The sequence below is a fragment of the Belonocnema kinseyi genome, chromosome 6 (assembly GCF_010883055.1).
Source record: "Belonocnema kinseyi isolate 2016_QV_RU_SX_M_011 chromosome 6, B_treatae_v1, whole genome shotgun sequence".
Lineage (NCBI taxonomy): Eukaryota > Metazoa > Arthropoda > Insecta > Hymenoptera > Cynipidae > Belonocnema > Belonocnema kinseyi.
The window spans coordinates 101,116,770-101,125,884 of record NC_046662.1 but is presented as its reverse complement, the minus strand read 5'-3'; positions in this window follow the sequence as shown (position 1 = coordinate 101,125,884).

Here is a 9,115-nt window from a genome sequence, read left to right as displayed (position 1 = left end):
GAGGGAGCTCTTCTTAATATTTTGACACCAAAATCATGTCGATACACCTTACCGACTGCGAGTAAAGCCACCCACGCTTTAACTTGACAGACTGTAAGAAAGGGTGTTCTGTATCCAGAGACGGGAAGATTCATCCTTGCGATACAGGACAAGATTTTCAGCACCAGGAACTCTCGCAAACACGTCTTACGTCAAGATGTGATTGACGGGTGACCATTATGTGGAGATACCAACGAATGAATCGAGCGCATTATTGATGGCTGTCGCGAAATGGCTCGGAGAGAATATAAGCACATACATAATTACATAGCGGGCATTATACATCAACAAGTTTTCCTAAACTTAGAACTCTTAAAAGCATAGATGCGTTTATATATATTGCATTGTCCGTTTTAGAACGCAAAGATTACATTTTATATTGCTATTTTACTATCCATACGCTTCATTACATCAGGGCCAATCGACCTGATACCGTAATGCGAGAGAAAAAAGGTGGAAGAGTCTACATCATCGACATTGCTTGTCCACTTAACCAAAATATGCAGTCAACCTATACAACCAAGATCCACAAGTATAGCGAATTAAAGCATGAAGTAAAGACCATATAGAGGAATGTGAATCATGCATCTATTCATACCATTGTGATTTCGTCTACATGCAATGTGTATGTAAGATGCACTAAACATCTTGAACATTTAGGAGTCAGTAAGGTATTGGCAGCAGCTCAGAAGGCGGTTTTATTGGTAGCTCGAAGAAAGCATCTAGAGATGCCTGTTGTCACGTCCAACACTCGCGGCCGCTTGTAGTTTTATATCTACAACATCATCGCAGGAGGTTTTAAGCATCGTATTAAATTAACTTATAACTTTTTAATCTCATCAGTCACTTGACTTAGTCTGTGACTATGATGTATAACCGAGTTTAACCGAGTAAAATTTTTTTATAAAAACATCAGATGGTGTAACTGTAGGCAATACCAACTGCCAAGCATGCAAACAAGAGCCAGAAACACTTGGACATGTTCTCAGTTAATGCTCAAATTATGCACTTCACAAGTACATAAAAAGGTACAATGCGGCTCTAAAAGTGTTATAACACTATCTTCAGCACTGCTATGGCGTTGACCTAATGCCCATTTTGCCATACACCCAGGGGGCCAAGATAATTCACGTGATTGAATTCTCTACGCAAGATGATGGTAATATCACGCCAAAGGAGAAAGTAAAACGGGCGAAATATCAAGCTGTTCTTTTCGAGCTAAGCAGGCTATACGAAAACTACAAAGTTCATCCTATGGTTCTCATAATGGGCCGCCTTTGAGGCATGAAAACTTCATTCTTCAGCCAACTCAACACACTTTTGGCTTGCCAGCATCAGACTCAGTCCATCGCGAACCAGATTTAAAAGGCTGTCTTCGAGGACCACTTAATTTGATCCTATGCTCTCTGTTGTATAAGGCCATCCGCTGCTAGAAATCGGACTCAAACAGCCGGATAAGATCCAATTCAGCCCGGATAAGGCTCTGATAGAAACCGAATGGACCTCTTATACGGGCATGTCCAGTCTCTATCCGATTACTTATTTTCCATGTGGGAATCATTTGGGACTATCCGGGTTCTATCGGTAAGACGTAACCAATAATGTATTTGGACAAAGTCGACATTGCTCTTCCATCTGCATACTTCCGGATCATATCCAGAGCACGGATGCAGAAATTGATTTCCTCTCAATTTCAAACTAGCGTCTATCCGAGTCTAACAAGGACCAATCAGGTACTAGCAATCAATAAATGACATTCTATCTGATTATACATGGAACCTATCCGGGTACCATGGAACCAGAGATTTATTTCCTATAAAGTTAAAAAGGTCATCTGTCCAGGTCAATCTGGGCATCAACCTAGAAGAGTTTGCATTGATGAAGAGACCAAATTCCGCAGTAAGCTTAACCGGGTCTATCCGGGACCTATCAGGGACATGGTCGCAGAAATTGATTTGCTGTGAAGTCAAAAAGGTCGTCTGTCCAGGTCTATCCGTCATTAAATCTGGAAGAATTCTCATCCATAAAAAGACCAAGTCTCGCAGTAAAAGCTTAACTGGGTCTATCCGGGATCTTTGCAGGACATGGAAGCAGAAACTAAATTCCTGTGAAGTCAAAAAGGTTGTCCGTCAAGGTCAATGCAGGCTCAACCTGGAAGAATTTGCATCCGTAAAAAGACCAAGTCCCGCAGTATAAGCTTAACCGGGTCTATCCAAGACTTGTCCAGGACATGGAAGCAGAAATTGATTTTCTGTGAAATAAAAAGGGTCGTCTGCCCAGGTATATCTGAGATCAACCTGGAAGAATTCGCATCCACAAAAAGATTAGCTCCCGCAGCATAAGCTTAACCGGGTCTGTCCGGGACTTATCCAGGACATAAAAGCAGAAACTGATTGCTTGTGAAGTCAAAAAGGTCGTCTGTCTAGGTCTATCCGGGATCAGTCTGGAAGAATTTGCATCCATAAAGAGACCAAGTCCCGCAGTATAAGCTTAACCGGTACTATCCAAGACTTATCCGGGACATGGAAGCAGAATTTGATTTTCTGTGAAGTCAAAAAGTTCGTCTGTCTAGGTCTATTCGGGATCCACCTGGATGAATTTGCATCGATAAATAGCCCAAGTCTTAGAAAGAATTTTTTGTCGGGTCCATTGAAGACCTATCCAGGACGTGGAACCAGAAATTTCATCGTTCGTATGAGTTTATAACTTTTCGTGAATCGTATTTACATTAATGCATTAATTGAGATGACGGATGCAACAACTCGACAAGCGCTGGAAACCGCATAAAAGTATTGTCTAGTCGGAAAAATCTATCAATAAAAAAGTGCTTGAAACTTATAATAAAATATACAATCGTATTCAACTTGACGCGTTGGACAAATTTTTCTCATGACACTTTTTTCGATAATTATTACTTGAGATAAACAATAAAAACTTAGAAAATGCTCTGATCAAAAATCGAAGTTTCGTAAAACACAACTCGCGATTATTCAGCCGTTTGTTGATAAAAATGCTTGAAATTTGTATAGTGCATTCTCAATATATAAGCGAAGACTATTAACAACGCACTTTTTTAAAATCATTTCCAAGCACCCCATAGAGGTTCCAGATAGGCCTGAGATGCGAAATTGTGTGCCGAATAGATCCCAGCTAGGACCAGTTAGGACCCGGATATAATTTCCAAGCGCCCCGTAGTGGTCCCTGATAGGCCAGGGATATGATATTGTATGCCGATTAGATCCTGAGCAGAACTGGATAAAATTTGGAAACACCAATTATAGTTCCCGGATAGTCCCGGATATGAAATTGTATGCTGAATAGAACCCGGGTAGGAACGGATAAAAACCGGATAATCATACTTCCTAGCGTCCCGTAAATGTAACGGATAGAACCGGATTCAACCCGGGTACAAAAACCGTAGATCAGTCATGATAGGCCCGAGTAGAGTTCCGACTCTATCCAGATTTTATCTAGGTTCTATCCGGCATTCCAACCAGGGTTTGTTTTCCAACTATTGCATGTAAGATGACATATTTTAGTTTAAGGTATAAATAAAATACTTAGGAGATATCCAAAGAATAGATTTTAAGCAAACAGCTTGGAACAGCGAGCAACTAGCGGTATGAAAACTGTTTTAATTCTTTAAATAATTAAAACTTCAAGGCGTATTTGGCAAACTAAAATTATCTAGAACAGACTTCCCTTTTTTCAGCAAATTTTATACGTGATTACTTTTATGTATCTCGAATATTTTATACATAAAATGCACAGGAAGCAATTTTTTTGCAAATAACATAGTACGAAATAGAGTACAATAAAAATATGTCAACTGTGAAAGGCACTTATTGCAGTAATATTACAGTTAGAACATTGTTTCTCGTCCACGTCGAGAATAATAAAATCGCTTTTTTGGAGATCTGCATCTCTCGGAAAATGATACATTGAAATCAAACTAGTATCAGAAACCAGCCTGATCGAGCAAGTGTCCAAATGGAATATAAATATAACGTCGCAACCGCTCTCGTCCTACTCCCCTGAGAAACTGCATGATCCACCAGTTCCATGAAGGCAGAGAACGGGGTGACTGAAAGCGAGAGCTTGATGTATTATAAAATAATTGGATAAATTGAAATCTGCGCATTTTATAGAGGTTTTTGTATAACAAAAAATAGCTTTTTGTCATCAGTGTTATTAAAGCATTTTTGAACTTTGACTATTCTTTTTTGTTTACTACCTGTGGATTGTCTATAAACTTTTTAAATATTTAAAGATACAAGCATATCGAGCCGTTTTTTAAATAAGTAAAATTTGATTTTAAATTCTTTTTGAATAATTGTTTTTTTTTTAAGTTTTTCGAGAATTTTTAATTTATCTTATACAACTCATTCTAATCATGGCCAAAATTTAGTAACCAAGATTTTATTATATGTTTGATTATATGTGTAAGGTACCGTATTGGCAAATCTTTTGCTTAACAACCATAAAAAATGAAGATTATATAACAATAAGTTAATAAATAAGTTCTTTTTCGTTAAAAAATCCGGATGAAGCCCGATAAAATGCCGCATAGAGTAATATGGGCAGCGGAAATATTTCGCATGGAGTCGGATACAAAACCAGATAAGCCAAATTTACGATACCGTATATAATATAATAGGTTTCCCGAAAAACTACCTCTAAGTCGTACATGCCTACCACTCGTGATCAAAAACGTTCTAAAAGTGTAAAAAGAAACCTTTAACAACGTAAACATGTTTCAGAATTTTAAATTAATTGCTTAACGCTCCTAAATTTATCCCTCTTATAATTTCTCCCGAAAAGTACCCGTCCAAGCAAATATTAAACGTATCAAAAATAAAAATGTTCAGCAAAAACTGATACCGGATACCTTTTGCTCTTTTTTTCTCTCCAATAAAGTTTAATACGTATCCCACAAAACTACCCCTAAGTCACATATACCTACCCCTCGTGATCAAAAATGTTCGAAAGGACCCCTTGTCCTCAACAACGTTTTAAAGGTGGGAAACCCACATCGAACAATGTAAAGTTGATTAAGAACTTTAAATTAATTACTTGAGACATGAAAATTCCCCACTTTTAAAACGATTTTAATCACGATGGGTAGGTATGTGTGACTTAGGGGTAGTTTATTGGCACGTATTAGATATCATCAGAGAGACTTCCTGGTGATCAAAAAAGTTTCTTACAATGCAACAGGTGTTTAATAAAACCGCCTTCTGAGCTGCTGCCAATACCCTATTGACTCCTAAATGATCTAGATGTTCAGTGCATATTTCCTGTCGCGGACAAGCAATGTCAATGATATAGACTCTTCCGCATTTTTTTTCTCGCATCACAATGTCAGGTCGATTGGCCCGGATGTAATGATCCATTTGGATAGTAAAACCCCAATATAAGATGTAAACTTCGGTTTCTAAAACGGGCTTTATTGAAATATATCTATAGAAAGGCATTCACTCTTTTATAAGTCCTAGGTTTAGGGCAAGTTGTTAATTTATAATGCCCGCTACATCATTATGTCTGCGTATATTCTCTCTGAGTCGTTACGCGACAGCCATCAATAATTTGCTCGATGGATTAGTTAGTATCTCCACATAATCGGCACCGGTCAACCACGTTTTGATTTAACACGTGTTTGGGATAATTCCTGGTGCTGACAACCTTGTCCTGTATCGCAATGACGAATCCTTCCGTCTCTGCATACAAAACACCCTTTCTTAGCCTATTATCGGATGCCTCACTATCCACTTCATTTTGATCTACTGTTTTGGGGTGCTCGCCATGGATGGCTTTCTGCCTCCATTGTATTTCTAATTCCTGAATGACTTTTGCCCTGATATCCAAGCCCCCATCTGAGTAAAAATTTGAGGGCGTATAGTCTAGGTCCGCTTTACAGATGGTGCTATAAAGCGCAACATTTCGTTTGCTGTTAAAATAATCTCGCAACTGTACAACTTGTGACTCTCACAGTTTTTTGACATCTACAACGCCCCTACCCCCTATATGTCGTGGTAGAAATACCTTTCAGTCGCTGAATTTCTTCGGAACATTCGGTGTTTTGTCATTTCTACGCGAACAATTCTGTTTAACTTTTCGAGGTCGGTGTTAGACCATTTTATGAGCCCGAAGGAGTACGTGAGGACAGGGATAGCATATGTGTTGATTGCCCTGATTTTGTTTGCCGAGTTGAGAAAACTCTTCATAATCAATCTGAGTCTCGTAGTGAAGGCAGTCATTAGGCTTGTCTTAACTATAGCATGCTGAATACCCTCAGATTCAAGAGTACCCAGATATTTATATGATTCGCCTGCAGCCATTGCCTCTATGTAATTTTTGAACTGATTCTCTAACTCTGCGGTTCCTAATTCCCCTCTGATTAAATGCACTGTTCTACATTTATCTAGCCCGAACTCCATGTGGATATCATTCTAAAACTGCTTTGTGACATCGATCACTTGCTGCAGTTTCTGGGCTGAACTAGCGTACAGCTTCAGGCCATCCCTATAAAGAAGATGGGTCACTTAATGAACATCCAAATTATCATGAATTCTGAACCCATGAGATATGCTCGTTAAAGTTTTGCTCAATGTATTTAACGCTAAACAGAACCATAGTGAGCTGAAGGAATGTCCTTGAAATATACCCCTTGTAAACCGTATTGATCTGGCTATCCTTGGTTGTCCATGATCAAAATACTTGATTCTTGTACACCAGAGCCTCATTGCATGGCTTAGAAAGTCAATAATGCGTGGGCAGATTTTTTAAAGTTTTAAGACTTCAAGAAAATAGTCATGCGGCACAGAAGGAAACGCTTGCTTGTAGTCAATGTATGCCACGTGTAAGTTCTTTTGATGCTTACGAACTTGAGTCATGGCAACAGTGTCTATAGTGACTAGATCTTTACAGCCTCGCGAGTTTCTACAACATCCTTTTTGTTCTTCTGTAAGAATGTCATTCTTGTCGCAATGAGAATATACCTTATCTGCAATGATAGCTGTGAGACATTTCTAAATTTTTGGAAGACAGGCTATCGGTCCAAAGTCAGACGGATTTTGATCGTCTGGTTTTTTTTTGGGTAACATATACGTAGTACCCTGGAGCATAAAGCCTGGCATCAGATCTGGGTGTTCAATGATCTTCTGAAAACACCTTGCCAACGCAAGATACACACTCGTCAGGTACTTGTATCAGAAGTTGTGCACCATGTCCGGACCTGGAGCTTTCCAATTACTTGCTCTTTACAAGACTGCTGAAACATCTAAAGCTGTGATGTTTGTCAGTTGCATTTCAGGGCTATTGCTTGCCCTTGCTTCCTCCAGTTTGAACCACGCAGTGTCCAAATTGCATCTGTTCATTTTTCCCTAAACACCCGACCAGTAGTTAGTCATATCTTCCAATTTAGGGACTTCGGTGTCTTGCTGGTTATTTGGCTTTACTCTCAGTTCACGATAGAACCGTCTTTCATCCTTCCGAAAGTTTCGATTTTGTTGCCTTCGTACACTACTTTTCTTGTGCCGACGCAGTCTGGTAGTAAGAACATCAAGTCTCTGTCGCTAGGAGTCTATAATCTCATCCAATATTGCTGGTATTAATGTCTCGATGTGCCGAAGGTGGATGTTTTTAGTAACATAATGTATCCGCTTTCTGGTTCTATTTCCTTTTTTATATTGAGTTAATCGACCCAATTTGCACCTTACTTTGCTGACATCCATATCCAACATGATCTGTTATGATAGATCTCGATCCCTTGCTTGGACAAAAACTACATTTGCAGGCGTAGTTTTCCAGCCCAGCGTTCTAAGGGATGCCACAGCTGCAGAGTATACAAGAGTTTGCACCTCCAAAGCAGTTTGTGCTACGTTCAAATACGTAGGTAAAACCTTGCTGTCAAGATGTGCTATTAGTGCACGCAGATCATTTGTGATGTTTATTTTGGGCAGCGAATGCCTTAGTGTTGGTTCCACATCTCTGAACGATCCGGATGTGGTTTTAATGGATCAGACACATAATGTACATTATCCCTAGCACCTATGTCTTCAGCATCAATCAAGTCTTCGTTGTCCACATCTTCCAAGGCGACTTCATCAATAAAAAGCTGCTGTTCCACTTCGATTTTGATGGCAGCTATTTCAACAGCCGAAAGCAGTCTGTTTACAGATATTGGGCGTCTTTGATCTGCCATATTCTGCTCATTTATTTTTGTGGGTAGCTCTGGGTATTTGAGTAAGAAGAGTCTATGATGTTCTCTCCTCACACTTTGCCCACATTTCTCTGTCAAAAAATGAAGGCGCTGGTACTATATGTCCATTTTCCTCGCTTTTTCGGTTGGTGAACCTCTGCTTCTGCCTCTGGTTGTATAAGGCCGTACAGCTCTGGAGGATGTGATGGTGTTGGATCATCAATAGGTTGAACAAGAACATCAATTTCTCCTTCTTGACCGTTTGACGTGGCTTCCTCTAACTGATGTTCATTGCCGTCATTTTTCCACGCCAAATCAATCTGTTGTTTAATCTCCATTGCTCGGTCTTCTGTCACGTGTAGATTAGTCCTGATGTCCTTCACCTTAGCGATAAGATCTCTTAGTGCGACTTTCTGTATATTAGAATACTTTGCAGAAAATTTCGTTCTTAAATTGTATCCTTTTTCCATTTTCGTTTCAAACTTCGCACTTTCGTAATAGAGACACACCAATCCCTTTTTCATTGCGGTATCCCCAGCAGGCACAGTTGTTGATCCACTCCTTATCGTTTGTCGCAGATGTTCTTGCTGGCCAGATGTTTGATTAGTGAGATCTGCCTGACCATCTCGCAGCTCACCAGGGGCACCCCGACGATTCTCGGGAAGCGAATTGCATTTCAAAAGCTTTAGTATGCTCTGGATTATTATTTAGGTTTTGGTGTTCTGCTTAGTTCTTCTCCTCTTCGTTATCAGCCCTCGCTGGCTACACATTTTTTCCACCTCTCAGGCAATTTATGGATACCTTTCCAAAAAAAATCTTCGTTTTTTGAAGCAAACCAGTCATCGAGCCATTTTCCAACATTTTCGTAAGAAGTGA